Raw genomic sequence first — 10000 nt, forward strand, 5'->3', positions numbered from 1 at the left:
GATAACAATGATAAAAATAATAACAGTGATAATAATAATAATAATAATAATAATAATAATCATAATGAAAATAATAATAGTAATAGTGATAATAATAATAATAATAATAATAATAATAATAACAATAATAATTATTATAATGATAATGATAATAATAATGATAATAATTATACTAATAATATATATCTTCCATACGAGAATTTGAAACTGCGATCGCATATTCGAATTTGGCGCCTTAAGCTAATCGGCTACAATTGCTAAAACTTACATGTATATCATGGTGATGATAATGACAGTGCTACTAATAGCAATAATGATAAAGATGATAACGATGATATTGATGAGGATCATATTAAAATCATCATTATCATCATTATCAATATCATTATCATTATTATTATTATTATTATTATTATTATTATTGTTGTTGTTGTTGTTGTTGTTGTTGTTATCATTATCATTATTATCATTACTATTATCACCTTCATCACCATTATTATCATTATCATTGTCATTAGTACTATTATCATCATTATTGTTATTAACATTATCATTATTACCTATATTATCATTAGTGTTCTTACTGTTTGTTTTTTTTCTTATCATAATTACTATTATCAGTGTTATCATTATTACTGTCTCCGCCAAAGAGGTTATCTTTTTGTTAGCGTTGGTTAGTTTGTTGGTTTGGTTTCTCTTATTCATTGCATTGCGAAACAGAGAAATATGAGCGTCGCCAGATTATTTGATGAGGTGATTTTGAATTTATTTTTCCATTGTGTATATTTTTGCATCCGTGACCTTATTGCCTTGGCGGAGGTATGCGCTCTCTGAGTACTTCTGTCTATTATAATTATCATAGTTATCATCATTGCTTTTATCATCATTAGTATCACTATCATTATCATCATTATTATTATTAGCGTTTTTATTATCTTTACTATTTTCATTACCATTATCAATAGCATTATTATTATCTTCACCATTGCTATTATTACTATCATCATTTTTGTTTTAATAATCATTAACACTATTATTGTTATTGTCATTATCATTACTGATATCATTATTATTACTATTATTAATATCATCATTATCATTTTCATTATTATTATTATCATTACTATCATTAATGTGTTAATGGTTATCATTATTGTTATCATTATCTTATCGTTATTATTATTATCATTATTGGTGCCATCATTGTTATTATTATTATTGCTGTTATTGTTCTTGTTGTTCCTGTAGTTGTTGTTACCATCGTCATCATCATCATCACCTCCTCCAACGAGATTATGTTTTGGTAGCCTTGGTTAGTTTGTTTGTTCGTTGGTTAGCGGGACAACAAAAAGTTATGAACGATTTTTTATGATTTTGCCTTAGTCCAATTTAGAATAAGACGCAGGTGTCTTAGTCCAATTAAGAATAAGACGCAGGTGTCTTAGTCCAATTTAGAATAAGACGCAGGTGTCTTAGTCCAATTTAGAATAAGACGCAGGTGTCTTAGTCCAATTTAGAATAAGACGCAGGTGTCTTAGTCCAATTAAGAATAAGACGCAGGTGTCTTAGTCCAATTTAGAATAAGACGCAGGTGTCTTAGTCCAATTTAGAATAAGACGCAGGTGTCTTAGTCCAATTTAGAATAAGACGCAGGTGTCTTAGTCCAATTTAGAATAAGACGCAGGTGTCTTAGTCCAATTTAGAATAAGACGCAGGTGTCTTAGTCCAATTAAGAATAAGACGCAGGTGTCTTAGTCCAATTAAGAATAAGACGCAGGTGTCTTAGTCCAATTAAGAATAAGACGCAGGTGTCTTAGTCCAATTAAGAATAAGACGCAGGTGTCTTAGTCCAATTAAGAATAAGACGCAGGTGTCTTAGTCCAATTTAGAAGCTATTAAATCCCGGTGGTGATCCGGACCCGGGATTGGTTTTTAATGGAATCTTTAGCATTGTGAGGAATTCTTCAAAGTGTGAATACTTTTATTGCCTTGGCGGAGGTATGCGTTCTCTGGGTGCTTCTAGTTAATGTTATTATTACTATTATTATGATCATTGTTGTTATTATTATCGTTATTAATAGTAGTAGTAATAGTAGTGGTATCATTAATGCCATTACCATAATTAGCATTAGAATAACAGCAATTCGTTTTTTTTATTATTATGATCATTACAATCATTATCATCATCAGGATAATATTACTTGTAGTATTATCTTTAATATCATTTTTATAATAATTTCTGCTAATGCTGTTATCATCCATATTATTATTATTATTATTATTATTATTATTACTATTATCATTATCATTATTATTATCATTATCATTATCATTATCATTGTCATTATCATTATCATTATTATTATTGTAATTATTGTTATTATTGCTATCATTATCATTATCATTATCATTATCATTATCATTATCATTATCATTATCATTATCATTATCATTATCATTATCATTATCATTATCATTATCATCATTATCATTATCATTATCATCATTATCATTATCATTATCATTATTATTATTATCATTATTATTATTATTATTATTATCATTATTATTATCATTGTTATTATCATTGTTATTATTATTGTTATTATTATCATTATCATTATTATTATTATTATTATTATTATTATTATTATTATTATTATTATTATTATTATTATTATTATTATTATTATTATTATTATTATTATTATCATCAATATTATTAATATCATTATAATCATTGTTGTTGTTGTTGCTGTTATCATTATTATTGTTATTGTTGTTGTTATTATCAAAATCATCACTGTTATTATCATTGTCGTTTTGTCGTTTTGTCGTTTTGTCGTTTTGTCGTTTTGTCGTTTTGTCGTTTTGTCGTTTTGTCGTTTTGTCGTTTTGTCGTTATCAAAATCATCATTGTTATTATTATCATTAGTTATTATTATCATCATCATTATCATTATCATTATTATTATTATCATTATTATTAATATTATTATTAATATTATGTTTACCATCATTATTATTATCATTATTGATATCAACATTACTACTATGATTATCATCATTATCATTATCATCATCAATGTGCTAGACATCATACAGCAAAATGGTAAAGTATTGTGTTAAAAGAGGTTTAAATGAGTTCTCTGTAGGACAAAAATTATTGGATTTCAAGTCATATAACATTATAAGATAGTATGGTAGTGAAAGGGGGAAAAGAAGAGGGGATAAATGGTTAGGATAGGGATGGATAGAAGGAGGAGGAGTTCGGGAGAAAGGGTGATTAGATTAAATGGACGGTATATATCCGTCTGAGGAAGAACATATAAACTGAAAAGACGGAGGATTCCTTCAGGATGTCCGACAGGCTGAGGGGTCGAGCAAGAAAGGAATAGTAAAGAAAAGCGAGGGTACAGGCTCCAGTAAAACGAGTGGAAGGATAGTAGGACTGAAAGAAAAACACTGTACGAGGAGCATTGAGGTTGGTTGGATCGTGACATCAACTTTGAATGCGCAAAGTTTCTGAGAGCGTAAGGCGAGTGTGACCTATTCGTGACCGGGCAAGAGAACTTTCCAGCATCTGTTTTGGTGGTGAATATATAGAAGGTTTTATGGTTTACAGTTTTCTGGTGGTCTGACTTGATGAGAAAGATTACCAACGGTTATAGAGGGAAGTTTTGAAGTGGGGCTAGTAGTCAATTGCTGGAATGTGCGAAAAGCGAGGTTGGCGGGTAGTGGACACGGCAGCGAAGCGTGCCAAAGTATCAGCTTGTTCATTCCCGGGGTTCTAACATGGCTGGGTGTCCAGTAAAACTTTTGATTTCTGTCGTGTAAACAGATAAAACAACTCGTCTTGTATCTTACGGGTTATAGGGTTCATAGGATGTAGGGACTGTATGAGTATTGTTGAGTTTCCTAAGTCAGTAATGATGAAGGGTGAGGAAGTGGTGGAAGACTAGTGTTGTAAAGCGAATAGGATAGCTGATCATTTTTCTTGTTTATAATCATGATTATTATAATTAAAATCATTCATAATGTTGATATTTCAAAGTCATTCATAATTATATACATTAATAACAAACTTTTATAACCATAATCATTCAAATGAGTAACATTCGTAACATCAATTGCAATTATAAATAGCCAGTCATTTATAACCATTGTTGTTGTTCTTAATACATTCATAATCTCACTCATTTTGTACTGTCCTTTTATCTTTATCTTCATGTGTACATTTTTTTTTTCTTTTTTTTTTTATGTGTTCTTTGATTGCTTTTGCATCCTCTTCGGACATTACATTATTTTATCCCTCCCCCCCAAAAAAAGTCCAAGCATTTATCATGTAAACGTGTTAATATATTAAACAATACTCGTCAATATAATTCTGCAACTAAAACTTATGTTCCATATTGTTACACTCAGAGATCAGATGAAGCACATTTTACCAAGAGCTTTTCATCATTGTAATTAACTCGTAAAAATAAGTTTTTGAGAACTTGATTTCAGTAGTACAAGACTTTACATTATAAATGACATATTTCTTAGGAATAAAAAAAAAGACCACAAACTATGACGACAAAGAAAACAATTTCTTTTGCATTACATGCATTTAACAAGGAAAAAGAACACACTTTCCAACTTAATCCATTTATTTACAGATATTTAACATATTATACACATATATAGCTGATTTAAACAGGCTAGTGCACGAGGACTGTTGAGTACGGGTGCCCCAGGCAGAGCTCAGAAGCAATACAGGCTCTCGATACCAAGACAATACTAAACAAAAGAAAAAATAACTGAAACACCTAATCCGTAAATTCTCCCTCTATCCAATGGTGGAAATTCAAAAGAAGGCCTGATTAACAAGAAAATAATTTTTTCACGGCATGTTTTTTTTTTTCTTTTTAAACTTTTTTTTTGCTATTAAAATCTAAGATTATGGTGCATAGCAAGGTTAGTTAGGAAGACAAAGTGGATTTAATCAACAAATCAGAGTTAAATCCATAACGAACAATTTTGATCTTTTTTATCTAAAAAATAAATTAACTATAACCTTTCTTTCAATCCTTGTGTAATCACAGCTATTATCATTATAACTACCCTCTTTAAACATTTAAAGTCAATATGAAGGAAACAAAAAATAATAAATAGGTAAAATATTATATGTAATTCTGTCATTCACCCACAATTTTTTTTCTCTTTTTTAAGAATAATGGAATGACTTCATAAAATTAGCTCAATGCTCTCAAAGAAAAGCTCCCTTCATCCAACAGGGGAGCTAAAGAAAGAGAAGGGAAGAAAAAAGAAAGAGATACAAAGGCAAAAATAAAAAATAAAAAAAAGGAATTATTTACGACTAAACACGACCTGTCAGCATTAATACACCCTTGGTCTGCATTACACTCTCGACACTAATGCTATCACAAAACACTGGGGCACACCATACTGCAGGATAAATATGACACAATGCCTGTTTTGAGCCAGATTCATTTCTGTGCATTTCCCACCGTTTGTCTTCCGAATAAACAACAGATCCATAAATACTGTAATCTAGGCACAGCATGGAATAGTACTAATTGCCTTTGAAAATCCATCACACTTTTAAAAAACAAATATTGTACACACTGGATTATTATTATTACTCTACACATGTGCTTGGGCTCAAAACAGTTCTTTTCTTTTCCATAACAAATGCAAAATATCTCAAGCTTGTAACAAAAAAAGAAAAAAATAGCCATTGAACAGCCATTTATTTGATAATGCATGTGGCTAGAGTGCCACATGCTCTATGTTTTAAGCTGAAAATGATGATGAATACCAGAGATCTAGAACAATCTCACAGTCCACCAACACTCACAGGAAATTGACTTTTTACTGGAGTCTGGATACTATACATAAAGATAAAATGAGTTAATACAGATGGTGAAAATAACTATTAAAAAAAATAAAGTTTGGACATCTTCATATTGGACATATTAATCTCCTCTGAAAAACAAAACAAAAAATTTAAAGTTTTTCAAAAAATATATCATAATGATCTTAGCAATACAGATGATAATGAAGTGCAAATTTGATCATAACACAAATTACCAAAGAGCTACTATCATAAAGAGCTATTAAACAGCTTATTTATATACACAGACACATCTTACTCCGCGAAAGCTCTCGGAAACATTACTTCAGGAGAAGCGTTATACAGTACACTAAAAATGGGTTTGCTAAGCAAACCTACTTCGGTGGTCTATAGATTAACTCTAGATCACAGTCATCATGGCTGTTATACCGATATGAGACAAAATAAAAAAGATGAAAAATAAACACTTCAAAAATGATACTGGACATTAAACTCAAAAGCAGATGTCATTTCTATTTTATTCTTTTTATACAATGTGATACTGGCAGCAAAGACTACCTCAGCTCAAAATATCAGGTTAGCTCAGTCATCTAACTAATTCCGCATACCAAAATGAAGGTTCCGAGAATGTCTAACCATTTGTACAATATTTATATATAAAAAAAAGGAAGAGAAAAAAGAAAAGAAAAAAAACACAAGGAAAAACCATATATATAATCCAATACACCATTCAAACATATATATATATATATATATCTATACTTTTTTCTCCTAGTTTAAAAGCTAATGGAAAACGAGTCCACACTCCAAACACGGCAATTATTCCCCTGGCATTTTGGTATGAGCTTACTTAGATCACTAATAATTCTGTGCCCTTGAGCAAAATATATGTTTCAAGTAAATAATACAAATAATACACTTTCATCTATCCCATATGTGCAATATTGTCTTCCTTTTTCCCAGTCTATCTGTCCCACTGCATGTTGGGATGGTTACACATAATTGAACTCCCCTACCCCAAAGGGAAAAAAAGAGAGAAAAAAAATACATACAAGTGGATAAAACACTTCAAGAAATGGAGAACAAAAAAAAATAAAATAAAAATAATAATAAAAATAATAATAATAATAATAATAATAATCACAATAATAACGGCACAAAAACCTAAACCTTCTTTAGCTTACCAAAGGTTTTGGCTTTCATTAATTCTCTATCAATAATGAAGTACATGAAACAATACACAGAAAATGAGCCTGAAAGCTTGTGTCTCAACCTCTTTCATACAATGAAACATCACTAAAGCTCAAAAAAAAAAAAAAAAAAAAAAAAAAAAAAAAAAAAAAAAAGGCAAACATGTGTAACTTTGTGTATATATATATGTTTACCTTTACTTCCCCTCAGCCGAAAAAATAATCCAACCAATCTAAAAAGACTTTTGGGCAAGTATGATACATTCTTTATATAACATTTCTACAGACATAGGCTTCATATTTACATATACGTAAAAGTCGCATGTGTTATGCCTACACACACCTCTCAATCAAGCCTTATGTATCCAACAAAGAATAAAAATGATTATAAAGAATAAATAATAAAATCAAAGCAATAAAAACAGAATGAACAGAAAAAAGGGGTTATATATTTCTTAACAAACAAATATGGAATAATCACTACGTATTTATACCTTAAGAATAACTTTGGTTTTTATTGTATGTACCATATGTCTTCTGTATGCATCTTCTAAGTCATCAAACTAAATTTCCAATCAAGTGAAAAAAAAAAATGTATATACATATGAAATTGAAATAAACAAAAATCAAAGAACTTAACTGTAAGCTTAACAAATTAACAGAAAATACCATACTTGGATCATACTAATACAACGGACTTATGTTAATCATCACAATTTAAGAAAAAAAATGAAGCTGGCACACATAAGGCTTGCTCGAGTGAGGCAACGAATGACTAGCACATTCGAGTAAAGTCAGCCCTCTTTCAGCACAAAGCACTCACTGCAACTTGTTGAACAGACATAATTTATTTTCATATATGGATGTTCCAAAACCAGCGAAAATTAATCATTAAACTGATTCTGAAAAGCCTCAGTATCAGATATCAGATATCAGACAACAAAATGTAAATTTTGAAAATAATAATAATGGGGAAAAATTGCACAATGCTATATTTACTCAGCAATGTTTACGGCAAAAATTTCTTGTCCCAAATGGAAAAATGGCTTGCAAAGTGTAAATCGACCCTGCACCAATGAGAATGCTTTCCTATACACTTCACACATGCACAAATGTGCACTCGCACTCACACTCACACTCACACTCACACTCACACACACAACACACAACACACACACACACACACACACACACACACACACACACACACACACACACACACACACACACACACACACACACACACACACACACACACACACACACACACTCTCTCGCACACACTCTCGCACACACTCTCTCGCACACACTCTCGCACACACTCTCTCGCACACACTCTCGCACACACTCTCTCGCACACACTCTCGCACACACTCTCGCACACACTCTCGCACACACTCTCGCACACTCTCTCGCACACTCTCTCGCACACTCTCACGCACTCTCTCACGCACTCGCACTCTCTCACGCACTCGTACTCGCACACTCACGCACTCGTACTCGCACACTCACGCACTCGCACACTCACACTCACGCACTCGCACACTCACACTCAAACACACTCACTCTCACTCTCACACCCACACTCACTCTCACTCATCCACCCACGCACTCAAAATATACATGTATATGTATAAATGCTTTTTTTTTTACTATACATGTGTGCACAAACATAATAAGCTGCTGCATGAGTGCTTGTGGTAAATTTTACCTCCTCAAACCCTTGCCAGTCAATTCTAATACTGGATAGGTTTAACGCTTTCTTTCACTTTTCAACTTTTCTTGACACAATACTGATTTTTCTGTATATATATTCATATATATATATTCACATATATATATATATATCTCCTTTGCTACACTAATAGGATTTTGGCTTGCAAAATCGGGCATGCAAAGGTACTAGCAATGAGTACCAAAAAGCAAGCAGGAAAATATAGAAAATAAGGATTTACAAGGGATGTGTACAACCACATACCAGCAAAAGATTGGCTGCAACAGCAATGGCACTTTGCAACAGCATTAAAACTGCAAATTTTTTCCCCCATTCTCAAGACTGATACATGAGCAACACATAAGAAAATGTCCTACATTTATGTCATATCACATTTGTTGGGAAAACCCATCCCTAATAATAAAAAGAGTCTAATGACAAGTGCTATAAGAATAGTGATACATTAACCATATCATGAGTAATAAAATCTTGGTCATTTACCACCACATCCCAAGGGCCACTTGTATCAATATTACTCAATCACAGATACAATGCTATTTCCGAAAAAATTTGCTGGGTCGGCAGAGTAACACAGTGGAAACCACCTAAGGGGTATAAACACATCACTACACGTATCTAAGACCCTAGAGGACCCGGCACCGAAGGGACGCTAAAACTGCGCTGCTCCAGGCACTACACACGCACGCACACACGCACGCACACATGCACACATATCTAGCCACTGTGGTGACACGAAGCTAATAAATTACCCATACAAGAGTTCTGAATTCTGTCTAGATTTTCCTGGCTCTTTTTTTTTTTACCATTCCTTCTTTTCCTTTCCTTTCTTTCTGTGTGTGTGTGCTTTAGTTCTGTCAAAGCTACCACCAAGAAGGCTTTGGCAGCTACTGCACTGACTGACAATCCCGGTCAAGGAACCTTATATATGAGGAATATGTATATACGGGCATAAAATACCCTAGTGACAATTCATATAACACAAAAAGAAAAAAAAAATAAAGAAAAAAAGGTAATAAAACAAAAGAAAAAAATATATATATATCCTTAACGGTATATAATCATTCAAAAATAGTTTATTTACAATAACTTTCACTCACCCAACAAATATTTACATAAGTTACGAAATTCATACAGACTTTCCAAAAATAATCTCCCTTCGTACTCTCACAGCTCAAAGAGTGCCCACATCTCAGCTGTCTTCACCTGAAGCTATGG

This window comes from Penaeus vannamei, chromosome 15, assembly GCF_042767895.1.
Source record: "Penaeus vannamei isolate JL-2024 chromosome 15, ASM4276789v1, whole genome shotgun sequence".
NCBI lineage: Eukaryota > Metazoa > Arthropoda > Malacostraca > Decapoda > Penaeidae > Penaeus > Penaeus vannamei.